Source organism: Eucyclogobius newberryi, unplaced genomic scaffold (genome assembly GCF_026437365.1).
Source record: "Eucyclogobius newberryi isolate DKJ021-1_F unplaced genomic scaffold, fEucNew1.0.hap1 SCAF_20, whole genome shotgun sequence".
NCBI lineage: Eukaryota > Metazoa > Chordata > Actinopteri > Gobiiformes > Gobiidae > Eucyclogobius > Eucyclogobius newberryi.
The window spans coordinates 10521950-10542066 of NW_027315835.1; positions in this window are offsets into that span (position 1 = coordinate 10521950).

Below are 20117 nucleotides of genomic sequence, written 5' to 3' on the forward strand. Positions count from 1 at the left end.
CTCTAACTTGCAAAAAATGGCATTGAAAACAATTTTAGGTTGATGCACAGAATTTTTTTTTTTTTTTTTTTTTGCTACATTCACACTTCCACGTATGAATGAAACTGGGAAATTAACCAGGATGAAACCAGAACTAGACCAAACCAAAAGTAAACCAGGGCCAAACCAGTTGAAGTGAACTAAGCAACTTTTAGTTTACATAGTTGACATCATAAGAAGACAAGATCAGAACAATCACATATTATTATACAGGAGAGAGAATAAAAGCTTCCAAATGAATAGTTGAACCAAGGTCTTAGTCAATCCTTTGAAACCAACACCACCATTTTCCCCACGAGGACAAAATTCCTTGATGTCTTTATTAAAACAATTGACCTCATTCTGGGTGACTTACTCCAGGTAATGTCTGCTCTAATCGGACAAGAATGACCACTTATCAGGCTGCTTACTGCCACTCCTCATCAGGTAACAATGGTTCATCCAGGGGGCAGTCCCGGCGCATGACCGAGGGGGGCAGAGCGGGGGCATCCTGTTCCGGCCGGTACCTCCGAGGGGTCATCCAGCAAACAGCGACACTTCACTCATCACTGTCCAGATTTGGGGGGGGGAACCATTCTATCGGGCCCATGTTGTTCCTTGTGCACAGTTACTCACCCGTGGCAGGACAAGCGAGAACTTCCAAGATATCACATTTCCATCCTCTGTCTTCCATTCTTGTGAAGATAACGGATGTAATATAATAAAATACGGTTTCGACATATCATAAAAACATCATTATATTTAAGATTTTGCCAAAAAAAAACAATCTTTATATAGTTTACATTACAAATCTCACATAGTTTTTCCTAGTTTGAACAATTTACTTCCTGGTTGGACACGGGAAGCAAATGTGACATAAATAGAGGTCATTTCATAACTGTTCCCTAGCAACCATACGGTAAACAAGGGACGACATGTTCATCTAATTTACACAGTAGTCTTATTCTGTTCAATAAATGTTTAAACTGTCCGAAAATGGTGTTTCTTGTGTGTAAATTGCACCCCGCATTTTAGATGGGATTTCATTGTATTGAAAACTGACGCTACATATATAGATCAGGTTTCTACCCCTCTTCGCAGCCGGCCCTAGGGTTGACCCCTCGTTCTGGAGGCGCTTTGAAGCTCGATACATCTGGTTGTCTTTGTCTAAGGGGCGTTCGCAGAGGCGAGAGGTGTCCGGGCTGAACCAAAAGTAGCCTCCTGATCTCTGCCCTCCTCCGGTCGGGACACTAACCCTGTGTTAACCTCCAATGCTGTTTACTTTTGGGGTCATTAGGACTTGGCCGCTTGCTGCAGACCCGAAGTGACCTCCAGAGCCAAAACTAACCCGAAGTGACCTCCAGAGCCAAAACTAACAAACTTTGGATCAGGAAGGCTTTTGTGGACGTGTGTGATAACATTGTTTATCTGGTATGCTCAGGAGACCGAGGGGGATACGAGTTTAAATCGGTATCACTAAAGCAAGAAGATTAGCTTTGAAGAATTACACAGACCGGCCTCTTTTCGAATTGTTCAATAATCCCAAGTCATTTGTTGTTTATATGCAATTCTTCAGGATTACCGACCGCCACCTGCTTGTCTCCATGGTGATGTTATGGCTTTCTTCTTCTTCTTTGGTGTTTTATGGCGGTTGGTATCCATGTGTTACATTAGCGCCACCTTATTTATTCCACAGTATGGGGACACAACCCTGTCATGCCGTGATGATAAGTTTAATACTGTGGAATATCTTGTCAAAGCTGTAATATTTCCATGGAGACAAGCAGGTGGTGGACAGTTACATAGTGCACCTTTAAGTGTGTGGATATAGGATCTGATATGTGTTTTTGTCGGTAATCAAACTGAATATGAAGTCAACATTTTGAAATATCTCCAAATAACAAAAATGTATTATATTAAAGTCTATTAAAACATTTATGGTGGCACTTGCTGTATAGATAGATATGCTAAATCAGGGGTGTCCAAACCTTTTTCACCGAGGGCCGCATTTTGAATTGTATACGGAGCAGAGGGCCAAAAACAACACGACAATGAAGTGAATAATTCAACATTTTGCATTTGACATAGTTTCGATGCCTCCACACCTTTAATAAGACTTGAAACATTAATATTACGTTGGTATTACATGAAAATGCTTGACTTTGCCAAATTTTAGAGTAAAAAGTACTTGTTTTTGTTGTTTGGACAAACTTTGCAGGAAGGAGGGCCAATTTTTTTTTTATCTGAGAGCCAAATTTGGCCCCCGGGCCGTAAATTTGGACTTGCCTGTGCTAAATATAGTATTGCACATAATAAAAGCAGCTAAATCATTTTAAAATCAACTCATTTTAACATTGCAACTGCGTCGTCTTTCTACTACTTGCAGAAAAGGATTCAAAATGCAATCAGCGATATGGGAGGGTTATAACTTGTGACATCTTTTCTACGCGGAAGCCAAGACAAAAGTTTGGAAACACTGATGTCTTTTATTTTCCAACTCTGTATCTTCCAAAGTTCATCTCTTAACCTCACTGCTGTGACAAGAACCCCCGACTTTGCCATTCGAAATCCCCATTATGATAAATGATTTAGCTGCCCTCAAATAACTCACATTAGACGAGGGGACGGTCTGACCTAAATCCTTGCCTTGCCATTCGATTTCATCCCGAGCTTACATTTTTAAATAACGTGAACGCGAACAAGGTGGAGCGTGACAGCTAAAGAGCCAAGAAGCGGAGGCGAGATGTGAAGAGTTGCCATAAGGTAAGTTTCCAGTCGGCTCCGCGGAGAGCGAGGCACCATGGGAAATGTGGTTTGTCTGTCGGTTAGGGGCTGCAGACTGCCTTCAAAACTGCCTTTGATCACCATTCATCACAGACGTAAGAGAGGAGCTAAGGGGATGGCATGAATCACTTAAACAAATGCCGTATGTTTGTATTCTGGATCATGGAAAGTCTGTGGAGCTGAAAGGTTCGACTCAAGGCCTGGAAGTGTCATAAGGGTGTTCGGATCAGGGGTTTTCTTTTAGATATATATATTTAAAATGCTAAAAAGGTCCAAAGTGTGTGGCCAAGTTTTCCAAAGCTGAACTCCCTGTAAGAAGTAAGTAAGTAAAAGTATAATTTGGTAGCATTGGCAGTCATGACCATAATAGAAATAGAAAAAGAAACACTTTTTTTTTTTTAGTAGAGATAGATCGATATATCAGCTGTGGCATCAATAGTGGTACTTTTTTTTTTTTTTTACATGTAATCCATCACTCTCAAATGTCAGATGTATTCTGTTTGGGCCAAGCAACTGTCTAAAGAATATGCTTCATGCAAACTCTTTTTTGTGTGAAAAGGGAACTTCATAACACTTTTCTTTATAAAACAGGGCTGAGTTTGTAGAAAATTAAGATCGTAAACAGTATTTTATCTTTATTTTTCCTCTCCATTCCTTATTAAGAAACGAGAGGTTTTGTCTATAGGAGTTTTTGTTTATAAGAGTTTTGTTTATAAGAGTTATTCTATTAAGAGTGTTTTTTAAACTTCCTATAAGTTATCTGTCCTTTTCCTCTGTATCTACTGCGTTGCAACAATGAAATATCCCCATGTGTGGACAATAAAGGAACATCTTATCTTAGTAATAAGGGCTTAAAATCAGCCCAAAAAAATAGTAATAGAGTTTTTTTGGCCATTGATTTCTCTGGATTCCAAGCCATCGGAATTGGCCATGAAAAAAAATCTATAACAGTCACTCTCCATCTTATTTTAGAAGATCTCTTTAGCTCATCAGAACGAGCATTTACCCCCAAACAAGGCTAAACTTAACATTACACGTAGATATGGGAGGTATTGTTTGTTGAAGAACAGTTTAACGCTTTACTTCATAACTTACTCTTATCTTACAATACTTGCTCCACATACTTAAATCGCAGTACTGGTACTTTGGCACGCATCGTGGAAAATCCCAGTCCAACTTACACCTACACTTACACACTATACATGTATATATGTATATTCCTGCACGGGTAAAGTACTATAAAGAATGGGCAAGAACAGTATTTTAATGTCCAGCTATGAATCTCCAGCTAACTGTACTTTTATTACCGCTATGTCTCCATGTCCCAGACTCTAAGTACCAACCGCTGAAGCCTTGGGGCCCCGGGGCCACGGGGGAACAGTGGATTTCTGGGGGTGAGTGGTGGGACTAAGCAGGAGGTACAGCGGTGCCAAAGTGTGAAATAGCATCCACGCACAGAGCAGATGCACCATACTTCATTTGGGCGTATGATAATGTGGAACTTTTTTGAAGAAACGGCTCGTGCTAATGGGTTTATAAAGTGAAAAATGAATCGTGACGTCTACAAAGAGCCGGGGCCAGGTTTTGGACCGTTTTTTGGAGGGAAAGCGCTGTGGGTGGGCGGTAAAATTATGCTAGTTCCAGACTGTAACTTTGCAGGTTCATTGCAAAAGCAACAATGTGTCATAATAAATATTCCTGCTGTAATAAGTATCCCCAGATGCCGCAAAATACTTCTGTACAAGCCAGAACCTGAAAATGTGTCAAATCCACCTCTGTTAGAAGAGAATGAAAGATGGATTTTTTTTGTCATTCTTTGTGTGGCGAATTTATAGTTTATGCGCCTACCGCCAAGACAGAAGTATGTGGGATTAAACCTAAATTTAAAATGTATGATATGGTGCAACATAAGATAAGATAAGATATTCCTTTATTGTCCTGCATGGGGAAATTTCATTGGTGCAACGCAGGTAGATACAGAGGTAGATACAGAAAAAGAAAAGAACAGACAGAACAAAAGAACATGAAACAACTAATGATAATGCTACAATATAAACTATTATAAAATAAGGAATGCATACAAAAATAAGGAGTTCCTAAACTAAAATGAAAACTTACACTGAAACTATCCCACATGCTCCCCAATAAAAGTATAATTTTGAGTTAAATAGTGTAGATTATAAGCACTGTGTAACTTTTCTGCTCATCTCCAAGGCGATACTGCGTCTCCGATTGTATCAAACAAGTCAATCTTGCCTTCATCCAATTAGAACAGTTCTATCGCTCAAAAATACAATCTGGCTATTTTGTCTCATTTTAACTATGTTTTGTTCAGTTAAATTCTGTAAAGCAGCTCACAAACTTGAGGAACAGTAACATGTCAGACAACGGGAACGAAAGAAAATTAAAGATTTCACTGTTGTTTAGTCACAGTCTCAATAATAATAGTGAATAATAGTCCAATCTTAATGTTTTTCTTCACAATTATCGCACTAAAAGTTGATATCGTGGCATAACCTGCTTGTTTCCATGGTGACAGATAAAGCCATACTCTGGAACATTACACGAAAAGCAATAACATTTCCATGGAACCAAGCAGGTGGTGTGTCCTCCAACAGAAGTTACATCATTTCACATTTTCGTTGTACTTTACCTGTTTTTACCGTCTTTAAAATGTGAAAAACAGAACTACAGTTACTTAGTTTGCATTGATTATTCCTCACTTTTCAAAATGTATTCCAGACATCCTAATTATTCACCGCGATAAGGACTTTTCCCAACTTTCAGAGGCCAGAGCAGAGTTTTGCTGTCACGGCAATGCTAAAAAGCGGGCTAACAAGCTAACTTCCTGGTCCACAGAGACTACAACGCTCTACAACTAGATGCAGACTGCACACAGCGGACTCATTTTGACCCAAAGAACTGCTTTTACATTACAACACACAATTTTTACTTTAGTTCTTGAAAAGAAAAATGTATATAGCACCTTTAAAGTCCATAAGGAAATGGACCTATTGACTGACAGAACTGTTTGACTCTTCCAAGGCATTACAGACTTGTTATTGGTTCTATTGCTGCTTTTCACGTGCACTAAAAGGTCTTTATTACCAGGTTTGAGATAAGTAAGCATTCAAATCAGTATCTGAAGCTACACTAGCAAGGTGGTGCTAACGGCCAAACGCGTCCTGAGGCAGTGAGCTAAAGTTCCCTTGAGGTCATTCGAAGCCAAAACCCAACGGAGGGCGAGCGGTCGACCGACGCAACATGAATGAACGGAGGAGACAGCCGACAACCTTTGGAGCCACTGATACTGCCCCGAGTCCTTTTGAAGTGGCTTCCTGAAGTAAACACGGGCTAATTGTCTAGATCAAGTCGAGATCCTTATCTTACACCGCCTGGCTGTTTCCCCCGCGACGCCTCGATACATCGCTTTGGCTTGTCGGGCCCGATCTACTTCCTCGAGGTACTAATGGGTAACGCTTTGATTCAGCTGCCATTTTGGACATCCACGACCTCGCCGCAAATATGTGGTGACCTTTTAATCCGGCGAGCGTGGCGCAAGATGAATGAAAACGTGATAAGAAGCAAGTTAGTGCGGCTTCTTTTGGAAAACATTGCGTCTGGCCATATCTTTTAATTGCTTGGCGAGAGAGCTTAAAAAGAAGTTTACTTTGGAGCTTGGAAGTGCATAATCAGTGCATCTTATTGAAGAACGATATACGCCTCAAGTTATGTTGTTTGTTAACTTATGTAAAGTTGCCAATTAAACTGCATCATTTCATGTGGTTCTACAGAATTGTGCCTGTATTGTTGTGGCATTATTACAAATACAGCCATAAATGAACAGGGTTGTTTCAGGAAGGGCATCCGGCTTATTCACTTTGTCAAAACGCAAATGAACCAAACTTTAACATTTGAAAACAACAGCTTTTTACCTGTGATACAAATACTTCAATGATTGATGCAAAAAATATATAATGTCATGTATTGTTTTTACTGTATTTCTATTTTAAGTCTATTTACATTTTTTATTATTGTATTGGTCATCAAATCAAACATAAACCAGGTCTGCAATGTACTTGATTTGATATATTTTATGTAGTTTTTTGATTTGTACGTATTTATTTATTTAGTATGTATTTATTTATTTTTTAACATGTTTTACTTGTGTTTGTTTTGTACTCTGTGCAGCACTTTGGATACTTTGTGTTGGTAAAATGTGCTATACAAATAAAGTTGGATTGGATGAGATACAAATACATTACAAATACACATTACGTATTACTTTGCATTCATTTTTTAATTGCAAAATGAAACAAATTCTACAACCATACTTGAAATTATGAATGGTAATAGGAGTAGTTGATGAGTGACAAAGACCAGGCCAGGAAAAGATCAGACACGGGAGGCGAATAACCCATCAAAGTGAGCTTTAACAGGGAATGAAATGCTGTATGTCCTTTCAAAGTCCCCAACTGAAATATTGATGTTGTTCTAATGTCGTGTGAGCCTCCTCTGGACCTCCCTTTGGCCTTCATGTGGATCAGGTCTGGTCCTCAGCTCCAGACCGTCACAAGAGTCTCTCCAGGGGCAGTTAAATCAGACACAACAAGCATGACCGGCTTTATTGTTGAATAGTTCATTTTTAACTCATAATTTCATTGATTTTGTTTGCACTTTCCTCCAATCTTGTCACATGAAAACATTTAGAATTACTACTCGTACACCCCAAAAGTAAAATACAGTAGATCCAGACAAAATATATAATGTCACAAACAAAATACCCCAGAAAAAAAAAAACATATATTGCAAAACAAGGGGATTTTTCACCATTTCACCAAAAAAGAACATGAAACAGAATGTGAAAAATAAACAAAACGAAAAGCAGAATAAGAACAACTAAAGTCTGTAATCTGACTACTTTATTTAAGTATTTAAGTATCTTTCTTTGCTAAACAATTCCTGAATAAATTGTCAAACACGCGTGCTTTCATACGATTTTATACGATTTCCAAAGGCCATAAATGAAGTGGAAAAAGTCAATAAAATGTACAAAGCAGGTTCAGATTTTGTTACAGTTTAGATGTGGCTCTTCTCAAATCAAATTGATCCCAAACCCAGCAGTGTTTGTTGCCGTACTTTTACAAGCCACATAAAAGTGAGGTTTACAGCCCGGCGCTCACAGACCAATAAAGTGATTTTACCTCTCTAAATCCACACTTTGTTCCATTATATTCTTTATCGGAGAAAAGCAAAGCTGCTCTATAATTCAAATTGTCCCTCCTTATCATTTTGTCTCAACCTAATTAATCCAGAAGAAATTAAACAATGACAACAATGTCTGCGTCCGGATGTCCACACTCGTCCCCGGACCCCTCATTCACTACTCAGTCCTGCACTATTAAGCAGATTGTACAGTCCACGCAATTACAGAGCAATTCGGACCCTCAGCTCATGTGGGTCATGAGACACTACTGCACGGGTGAAAAAAGTCTGCAAATCTCAGATAAAAATAAATGTATGTAATAAATATTGGTGTTTATGGACAAATAATCCCATACAAGTCATGGATCTTACATTTAACAACTAACGGACTGGATTATTCAACTTTTTGCCTGTGATGGTGATTTTAAGCTAAGGTAAGCGGCTAACGCTAGCAACTTTGCGACGTAACGGTTTATTTAAGACTGTTTTTGTTCATATTCTCGAGTCGTTTTCTCTTCTGCTTCTTTCAGTCTGTCGTGTCCAGTTAAAGACCTGCCGCTGTGGTTTTCCCGGCTCTCGTAATGCATTGTGGTCTGTACTAGCCAGTCTAGTGACCATCGCTGTACTCTACATTTCATGGTGCATTGTGGGAAATTTTGAGTGCACTAGTATTTCACCTGCTGCACATTCAGACACCACCACAAAATGGCGTGAGTCCTAAATAGAGCCCTATGTAGGAAATAGCACACATTCTGAGCCAATGACAGCAAATACTTGTATTAAAAATAAAGGTAGGGCTTAACACAATTAGAAAGCTATAATACAGAATAGATCAAACTCTAATTACTAATTTTTATATAGCATTCTATGTAAAAAGGAATGTTTGAATGAATAAGAGCCTTTTGCAATTTTGGGTGGGACTTTAAGGATTTTATTTGCCACAGTCCAGAGATTCTCATGTTAACCATGAGAACCATGTTGGCCGGGCTAAAGTTTATATTTCTGGCTAGTAATGGGTTTCATGCATAAAGATTCCTTCCTGATTTTAAGAATTTGACAAGGCAACGGCCCTGCATTCTTAGCAACATTCCGGGTTTAGTCCTGGAACACTCCTGGAACTGTCCTTGAACTGTCCTGGAACAATCCTGGAACTGTCCTTGAACTGTCCTGGAACAATCCTGGAACTGTCCTTGAACTGTCCTGGAACAATCCTGGAACTGTCCTGGAAGTGTCCTTGAACTGTCCTGGAACTGTCCTGGAACTGTCCTTGAACTGTCCTGGAACTGTCCTGGAACTGTCCTGGAACTGTCCTGAAACGCTCCTTGAACTGTCCTGGAAGAGTCCTGTATCTGTTCTGTAACAAGCAAAATACTCTTAAACCCATAAATATCCAAACGTTGGCCATTAATAAAATTGTACTTCTCATACTAATCTTAAGAATGTTTATTTTTCTCAGTTTTGTGTCTATTCTTTAAAATTACCAAATTGTGTACATTATTTTCTTAATACTTGATTTTGTCTGGCCAATTACATAGTTTCAAGCATAAATTAAATACGACCAGTTACTTCTCCGCCCTCCTTTGCTCAGCTCTGGCGCGAGTTTAAACGCTTCTGCCTCTTGCTTCCTGTCTGTGTGTCACTGCACCCCTGGCCTAAAGTCTCCCCCCCATCGCCCCCCGAAGCTGCCACGCCTGAGCCGAGAGGGGACTTCCCGTCAGGATCAGTGACAGAATGACAGGTGACAGGTGAAGGCGCTCCAGCGTTTAGACACTTCCCATAAGGTTTAGATCATCGCCACCACAGACATTGTTGATTCATTTCTCCCTGTGGCCCTCAGAGGCAACTGTTGTTGTGATTTTGGGCCTTACAAAAATAAATTGATTAGATGGGTGCGATAGTGTCTGCTCTGAACGCAACGTCGACCGTTTTGGTGACGTTTATCTGAGGGAATGAAAGGTCGTGCCGTAGGGTTAGAATCTGAACTTACTGGTGGAGGTCAAACTAAAATCCTCTGTGGTGAATATTTTGGGATTTTATTAGGCATTTTGTGCAGTTTTTTTTTTTTAAATTTGAAGACTCTTCTGACATATTTTGCACTAAACCTCACCAGGATTTCAGAACAGTTTATTGACTGAAAATGCATGTTTTGGTGTGTGCTGCTGGACCAGCAGTGCTTTTCACCTGCAATAAAATGAATAAAATTAGTGTATTTATAGATTTCCGTTGACTATATGTACCTACCTATGCACCAAAACCTTGACTCACTGAGAAAACAACGTATTTTCAAACTATACTGCTAATATTTCATGCAATATCTCTTCAGCTGAGGTGGGCCCACTTTAAATTAGTATTAGTTTTTGTCCACCATCTGATAAAAGGGAAGAATTAAGCTGCAAGGCTTGTTAAACATAAAAATAAAGCTTCAACCCACTTATTTCCAGTCAAATGAATCAGGGTCAGTTTGTATTCCAAACTAATAAATACAAAAATTACCCTACAATTCCCCAAAATATAATAGGTCTTTTCATTTGGATTCCATCTGGACTTTTCCCTAAATCATATTTTTGGTTAAATTAGCTTCAGCTTATTGGAAATGTCAAAACCAGACAAACGCAGTGTCTATCAGACCGTCCTGCAAGCTTTACTCCTTATAATGAGTTCACAGAGTAATTCAGACAAACAGAGGCCGAAACAACAGAACAGAAGAGTCCAGCCGTTTATTTGTTCTCTAATAAGATGTTTTAGGACAAAATAGTCTCTTATGTTAACGGTTTAAAACATATTTTGTTTATGCTGTTGTTAAAACTTGAGTTGTTAGCTTGGTCCTATTAAAAAATAAAGTGTTATCGCTCATATTCATATTGAAATAGGGGCGGGCAATAATAATTAAAGTGGATATTTCTACATTTATTCAGGATTTATCGCTGGTCGGACAGTATTCTGGAAATCCACCAGAAATATGCTGAAAAATGTATCATGGCGCAGGTGCAATAATTAATAATACAAAATGTGCCACAATAAAAAATAAAAAAAATGCAAAAACATAATGTTAGAACCTTATTTAAAATATTTCCTTTTTCGATTTCGTCCCATCTCCATTTCAAGAGCCTAAATAACAGCTTTAATTTAGATTCTATTTTATATGCTTGAAATGTGTTGGTTTTCTTTTGCCAAACCGAATCAAAATGACCCGTTGCTGCCTGATTACAAAGACGTCAGGTTATTTAGAGGAAGTGAATTACGCCTAACACGAGCCGGGGGCCAATCCCGGATCAGATTTACAGCCGTCCCTGGCCCCGGATAACGATGATTATCGCCCCTCGCGGTCCCGAACCGAGCTGTAGATCTTCAGAACGGCTCAAATCTAAAACGCCGTCGGATGTTGCGCCCAAATCATCAGTGTTTGACCTGGATCTCCCGTCCCATTACCCCGACGTTCCCGACGGGGGACAGCGGCGGTCCCTCAACGCGTGACCTTTGACTCCGCGGCCCCATCAGCAGAACAGGCAATAACGGGAGCGCGGGCTTTATTTGCGGCCAATTGTCTCAGAAAAAGGTTCAGACGTAACGATGTCCGCCTGGTTTCAACTCAAATGAGATTTACAGGCGATTATGGACAGACTGACCCGAGGCTCAAGTTTAACATTATTTATTATATGACCTATTTTTTTTGACCTAATAAGCAAAGGTATGAGAGGCGTGGAAGGTGAACTACGGATTTTCAGTAATTCTGCTTTTCCTTTCTATTATTCACCTTCTTATGCCCCAAATACTTTTACTTCTACGGATCGGTATTTGGTTGTATTTGGTTGATCGGTTTTTGGTTGTCCCCGTGTTACCGTGGGTTCTCTCCGGGTTCTCCGGCTTCCTCCCACCGTCCAAAGACATGCATGTGTTAGGTGAAGATTGGAAACTCTAAATTGGCCCTATGGACAGGTGTTGAAAATTAGCATATTCTGCTATATACACTTAAAGGTCCCATAACATGCAAAATCGACTTTTCAGAGCTTTTAACCTTCTTACATTGCTATTTGTGCTTCATATATGTACCCAGAGTGTTTTTTTGATTGATTCCCGCAGTGTTTAGCTATATTACAGACTATCTCCTTTCCTCGAATCTCCAAACTGACGGGCGGTGGCTGCAAGACCGTGTCATAACAACAGGCACGCGTCATTATCCCCCCTCGTTGGTGAGGGGGTCCAAGGTCTGGGTGATATTTCTTAACTATTATGTTAAGGGTGTTGCGCAACCCTTATTATTATCAATTATACACTTAGGATAGACTACGAAACGTGAAAAAAAGCATGTTATGGCACCTTTAAAACATTGCATCTGGTTCGTCCAGTATAAATGCTATGTCCATATTAAATAAATAAAATAGATAAAATTTGGCTAATGGTTTAAATGTAGAGCTAGACAAAAGTCGGTACGTCAACAGCACGCCGTAGAAGAGTCTCGAAGGTAGTCAACTGGACGATGTTTTAAAAATCAAGACGTTTCGATTTCCAAACCAAAAGTCGTTTTCAGTCCGCGGAGCTGGTCCAAGAGACTCGACTTTATCCTGCCTCAGACTTAGAACTGCAGCTAATGAATAAATAAAACCGTGTCCAGATTGCTTACTTCGAAACCTTTCTATGATGGCTCTCTCCTGGATGAACGAGGGATTACACCAACTCAACGCAGCACCATTTCTCTGAGCGGCTCGAACATGGCTTTGTAGTCTATCACTTATTCGCTGTCGAGATCAGCAGCTCTTTGCAAACTCACACAACCGTCAACGTCCGCAATACAAAAATATTAGTTTTCTGGGCCCTGGTCTAATCTCAGGCAAATGAGCCGATCAGAGTTCATCTCTATCTAAACAAATAAGGCAGTTTAAGAGAAAAAAGAAAGGGAAAAGGACTTAAAAACATTGAAGACTTGTGTAGAATCAATGAGTGAAGTGCTGTTAATCTGGGCTGAGAGAAGTTTGATTTTGTTGCGAACTGAGCTCTTCCGTTTCCCATGTGTCTCTGAAATAAACACACTTGATTGCACGGTTCTGTTTGGGTTTGGCCAGAACTGAGTGGGAAGAAATGGTGAGATTCTGTACCAAAAATCCACCTGGAGCACGGAAGGAATTAGCCTTTTTCTGTGACGACTTGAGCTTTTTGAAGTCATATTGAACATCACGTGGACAAACGAACGCACCGCTTTCATTTAAACACTGAGACATTTTGCAAATAACATAGCTCCAAACTATTCAAACTATTGAAAGTATAATTCAAGTTGAAATTCCTGAGTATTTCTACAAGAACAATAGATGCGAGCGCACTGGATGAAACGGCCTTTGCCTTTAAAGAGTGCAGTCGTGGTGAGGACAACGCAACACGATGTAAGAGTCAGAAGTCTGTTTGCTCGTCTCTCAAAGTCCCATCTCTCAAAGTCCCGTCTGGCCTGTGGGATTCTCAGAGATCTGTGGCTTTGAACAACAACAAAAACCCCAAGTTTAAGAAGTTCAGAGACGCGACGGCGGCTTGTGCTTCCTCCGCCTGAGCCTCCTCGGATTTATCTCCTCCATATTATCAAAGTTTTTCCAGTCTACAAAGTCCTTTTTTCTCTCCTCGTCTCATCCCTGCAGGAGCCGACAGGCGGTGGCAGGTACAAGGGGGAAACACAGCCGGAAACACAGCCGGGGAGTCGAGTACACGCCAAAGAGAGACGGGAGCGGGTGAGGAAATGTGCACATGGCTCAAGAAGAAGCTCAAACATTTCAATTAATACAAGTTAAAAAAATTATGCAAAAAAAAAATTGAAATGAAAATGAGCTAAATTCAGGCGTAATCCATATATTGTATTGATTTGCCTATAACAGGGGTGTCCAAACTTTTACGGAGCAGAGGGCCACAAACGACCCGACAATGTCAAATTTGTCAAATGCCAAAGTGAATCATTAGAAATGTTGCATTTGACATAGTTTTGATGAGCCTCTACACCTTTAATAAGACTTGTAACACTAATATTAAGTTGGTATTGAATTGTTCCAATTTTAAAGTAAAAAGTACTACTTTTTGTTGTTTGGAGCAAGTTAGCAGGAAGCCTGAGGGCCAACAAAAATTGGTCTGAGGGCCGCATTTGGCCCCCGGGCCATAGTTTGGACATGCCTGGCCTATAATATACTTAACTTACGACGGAGTATAAAAGCCAACCAAAAAAAAAATAAAATTATGAATATGTAAAAGCAAGTAACAGATAAGAAAAAGAAAATGATTAACCAAATTCATGCGTAATCCATATTGATTTGCCTTAATTTACGAGTATAAGGGCCAACCAAAAATATATATATATATATATATATATATATATATATATATCTAGTTATAAACACAAATATGACTTTATGAAAATGTAAATACAGATAAGAAAAAGAACATTACTAACTAAATTCACGCATAATCCATTATTGTATTGATTTGCCTGTCATATACTTAATCTACGATGGAGTATAAAGGCCAATACAATTTGTTTTAAAAATCCAGTTATCAACACAAATATGACTTTATGAAAATGCAAATGCAAGTAACAGATAAGAAAAATAAAATAATGATACGCAGTGAGAAGAGAGTATTAGTAAGTTGTTCATATGGATCTGTCATTTGGTGTAATCCATATACTGTATTGATTTGCCTATAATATATCTAACTATATTGTCATCTTATACATTTTTCAGCCATAAATACAGAAATATTTTCACATTTGCTTTTTCAGAGAGGTAAGTTCTCTTCGTCATGGCTGGTTTTGAGCGTCTGACATAAGTACATTATCTTAAAACATACAAAACACACAATTCTATTACATCTATGTTTCTTTCCATTCAAATGTCTGGTCTATCCTGAAGCTTCTATCACTCCCCAAAAATACACAACGCTGCGCTCAATCTGTCAAATTTGGAGATGAAACCGGAGGCAGGTGTTTGGAGACTGTTCCCAGTTCACGGCGATGAGTTATTCGTGCGTTTGTGGATGAGGCAGTGATTTGTGCGCCGTGTGCAGTGGACTGTGAGGTCAGGCTGAAGGTTGCGGAGCCAGTGCTCGGAGTTAAGGATCATAAATACCGCTATGACAACACGAGCGCATTTGATAGATAGTCCGAGCGGTCCGAGTTCTCCTCAATGCCACGTGTGCAGAGGTGAAAGGAGAACTCACTCGCAACTGTAGCAGGGAGGGTGGAACAGCTGGCGCACAAACAGGAAGTTGGCCGTTTGATTGCAGTTGCGTTGTGTCCTTTGGCGAGACACGTCCTAATAACAGGCTGTTTCAACCAGCAAATGGTATAATTTACTGACTTTTGTGAGAAACCATTTGGGACATGCTTCTGATACGACTATTACAAGCTGTGGAACTCACTACCGGCTGGAATGGCTGTTCCCCTACGAACCAAACGTTTCGTTTTAAATGAGACTGAATGAGTGACTGAATGAGGGTTAGAAGTAAAATTGCACTGATGTTTTACTGATGTATACTGTATCATTTTGTAGTAGAAAAAGCTTCAGTTGTAGTCATCTGGACTCAGTTTGAAAAAATAGACGTTTCGACTCTCATCCAAGAGTCATTGTCAATAAAAGAATTTAGATCGAGAACTCCGATATTAATACTGTTCTGTGGTAAGACCCGCCCATTGGGCGGAGCCTTCCTGAAGTAGAAAGAGTTGTTTGTTTCAACAGAAACTCCCCCTTGTATCTACCGAGCTAGCCTATTCAGAATTTTAATGGGCTATTAGAATCCTCTTTGTCTTTGTGAGACCCTGGCTCAACCACCCTGAGTACCTGATTAGCATCTAAATGACCTGGTCCTGGTCTTCTACCCTTCCAGGGGTTCAGTATACCATTATAGATACCAGGAAGATTGAATCTTAGCCCTCCATTTCTGTTTAAAGAAGGTCTTTCTTTTTTTAACAAAAATAGCTTCCTTGACTCCTCTTTCAAACCATCTTTTCTCCCTGCTGTATCATTTTGTATTTTTCAGCTACATTTTTTTTTATTTTGGCAATTATGCTTTGCTAAATAAATAAATAAATAAAATAAATAAAATAAATAAAATAAATAAAATAAATAAAATAAATAAAATAAATAAAATAAATAAAATAAATAAAATAAATAAAATAAATAAAATTCATAAAATAAAAAAAATATACAGCATACAATATACAATTTGTTGTGTACTTAAATGAGTCACATAAACTGAAATATTCCACAGTATGGCATTTAACTAATCTTGCATTTATTCCATTACAGGTGTATTCATTGCTCAATTACCTTGAAAAACATGTTCACAGATCTGATTTGTAACTTGGCTTGGTCATCTGCTGGTCTCCATGGAGATGGATACGTGTAATGCCCTACTGTGCAGCATTACAAACAAAGCAATATCACCTTGATGGAGACAAACAAGTGAAAATGATTAGACAATAAACAATATTCTATTAAAAAGTGAATACAAGTAACTAGTTTGGCTCCTTTACTACTGCAAGTGAGCCTTCATTCAAATACAGCATTATTGATGTGGAGAAAGTTAGGAATAACATAGTATATATATAGTGTGAGTTGAATAGATTCTTTCCTTTTTTGAGCAGTGGAAGGAAAAAAAGTCTTCAGGTTCAACTCTGGGTAAAGGGAGTTAAAAGTTCATCTGCTGCTCTCAATGGGATCTTTCATAACCATTAAGACTCAGATGACACTGTAGGATATTAGGATTGATTTAGCACCGTCCTGGGACAGCTTGGCTCCTCCTAAAGATTCATCTGTGACTTTAATGAAAGCCTTTCTGCCCTGACGTTTTTTAAACCAAAATCTGCCCATTTTTATACCGAACTTTGATTGCTCTAATGGTTTTATTTATGAGGTCATTGGTGCAAAGCGTATTTCACCGGTGGTCCTTTGCTCGTAGAAAAGGACAGAAATTAATCTTGGAAATCTCAAAAGACGAGGACCATTTTTCAAAATGTGTACACTTGCCCCCAGAATCGATAAAAGAGTTACGATAACGCCAAGTCATGATGGAGAGCACAATCTGTCTCAAAAGTGTTGGCAAAACACCAACAAATCGCAAAGGATGACTACTTTCTACAAATCTGAGCAAGCTTAGAAGTGATACAAAGCCCAACAACAAAACAACAGATCACAGGACAAAGTCTTTGGAAGCCATTTTTTTTTTTTTTTACTATTTATTTATTCATTAACCTTTATTTAACCAGGTAAAACCCCACTATATCAACAGTATCACTACATTTTATAACCATATAACCCAGGGGTGCCCAAACCTTTTTCACCTCCTTTTTCGCCACAAACGAACCGACAATGTCAAACTTGCCGGATGAAATTTTGCATTTGACATAGTTTCGATGCTTCCACACCTTTGATAAGACTTGAAACATCAAAATTAGGTTGGTATATCATCAAATTGCTTGAATTTTCTCAAATTTTACAGTAAAATGTACTACTTTTTGTTGTTTGGACCAACTTAGCAGGAAGCCGGCGGGCCAACAAGAATTGGTCTGAGGGCTGCATTTGGCCCCCAGGCCGCAGTTTGGACATGCCTGATATAACCATTACTGCTTGTCTGCTTTGCCAAACATTTTCCACAGAATGACTAAAAAACCTCTGTGATTGAATAAAAAAATATAAGTTCAAAGCAGTAGATTGAGACAAGCAAAAGCCTCATCCCTCATCAGAAAAGTTACATAGTGCACCTTTAATGCAAGTGACGGAAGTTGTTTCCCCCTGAATTGAAGTAGCTTTACCAAAATTCAGCCAAAGTGTTAATGTATTTCTTGTGTTGACATGTGATGAAATATGTGGCTTAAAGAGGACACATTACATAAAAACAAGTTATAACGATGTTTCTTCATTGTCAGTTCGCTCAAAGTTATATTTTGATGTGATTTGATTCATGCATGTTTGAGTCGTCCTGTATTGTCCTGCACATGAGGTTTGAGCGCTCAGAAAACGTCTTCTCCATCCACCCCCTAGCCCCGCCCACATCCATGTACATGTAATCAGTCAAAAAAATCAGTATGTTTGCAACAGAAATACTACTACGAAAAAGGTAGGTTCTCTCAGTGGTCCAGATTTCATTATTAATCAGTTTTTGACCTTAAAATGAACAAATTGTAAAATATAGTTCAATATTAAATACCACCAAAAAGCATAATCTTTTCATTATATTACAGGCTTTAATAAAATTGAGGAGTCACATTGATTATTACAAGATGATGAAAAAGACGCTGTTTTGGTCCTTTTCTTGATTTCGTCCGTGTTTCCTCTCTTTTCTCAAACCTACGTGAATGAAACAAAACCTTTCAATAAAAGAACAATACAAAACTCAAATGAGCTCCTTTTAGCGCATTGTAGCGTTGAAGTGTAGCTGCTCAAAATCTTCATCTTAGCCTGGTTAAGACGTCAGAGAAAAAGCGCCCCCCCCCCTAATCGTCCATAATCACCTCCGTCGCCCCAACCCCGCGTTCCCGTCGGCGAAAGGTGTGCAGCGCCGTCGTCCAAGTCAATCCTCCACAAACCGCTCATTTAGCTCCTTCTGCTAAACGCAAGCGGACGCGCTCTGACACTGAGGTATGAGGTTTGGCTTTCTAATCGTGGCTGCGGAGAAAACGGGCGGGGCCACGTCGGGAGGGGATCCAGAGTTGACCCTTGACCCCGCGGTGATGATGACCTGTATTTCCCCAATGGCGACTCATTTCCTCTTCCTTCTCCTCCAAAAAAAAAAAAAAAAGCAACAAAACACTACTGTTACCGTGGGGATGGGAATGGGGTGTAAGTGACTGGACTCCAATTGGTGCCATTAACCCCAAAGGCAAGAGGAGCAGGGCCAATAGAGAGAACCGATATGGGGGAAGGTGATAAGAGCTAATCGGTTCAACGTTGGCCAGAAATGTCAGTGAAAAAGGCCTAAAGGTGCAACTATATTGAAGTGAACTGGCTGGAAGTGAAAGGAAGGTTTATCAATTGAGCTGAGATGTAGAAAATCCAGTGAGATGGGGAAATTCAATAAAAGGAGAATTGAACATAAAGGAATAATACATATTTAATGAAATATCCTGGAGATGACCTGAATAACATGGGCAGTGACAGACAATACACTGTCATATTGCTAGATCTAGTTTTTATCTTCATATTATTAGTATTATTTGTCTTATGCCAGCTATTTTTTATTATTATTATTTTATTTTATTTATTTTATTTATTTTATTTATTTTATTTATTTTATTTATTTTATTTATTTTATTTATTTTATTTATTTTATTTATTTTATTTATTTTATTTATTTTATTGGTTTTGTTTTTAATTATTATTTCATTTTATTTGTATCTATTTATTTATTTTTATTATTATTATTATTTTTAATTTGTTTTATTTTCTTCCCTCCATTCCCTATTAAGATATGAGAAGACCTGTTTACAGGAGTTTTGTTAATAAGAGTTTTTGTTTTTGTTCATAAGAGTTCTTCTATTAAGCATGTTTTTTTTAAACTTCCTATAAGTTATCTGTCCTTTCCCCTGTATCTACTGCGTTGTAACTCCAAAATTCCCCCATGTGTGGACATTAAAGGCATATCTTATCTTATCATAAACGGTCATTTTTCCAGTTAGTCAAGTTTTGAATCCCGGAATGCTTTATGATAACGACACTTTTAATATCCATAATAAAGCACCTGGACATTAACATAATGAGCATTTATTCAGCCTTTGAGTTTTATTTTTGTTGCTTCCTTCCTTTTTGTGGGAACGATCAAGCTCCTGGGCATCAAATACATGACAAAGAAAAGGTGCAACCCACTTATTTCTAGTCAAATAAACTATTCTCGGGTGAATCAGGATCAGCTTGTATGCCACGCCCACAAATTAAACATTTAAATGATGATAAAACTTTAATAGGCCTTTGAAACCCCCCCAAAAAAGGCTCAGTCTACAGTCAATTCCCCCAGACAACAACTTTACTCCTCCTTATATTTCCAGGCGGGGTTTGAAATCTCATTTTCCTCTCTGCTTACCTTGTGACCACTTATAATTAGAGTAAATCAGGCTTCAGAGGCCAAAACTACCGAGTCTCAGCTTCACA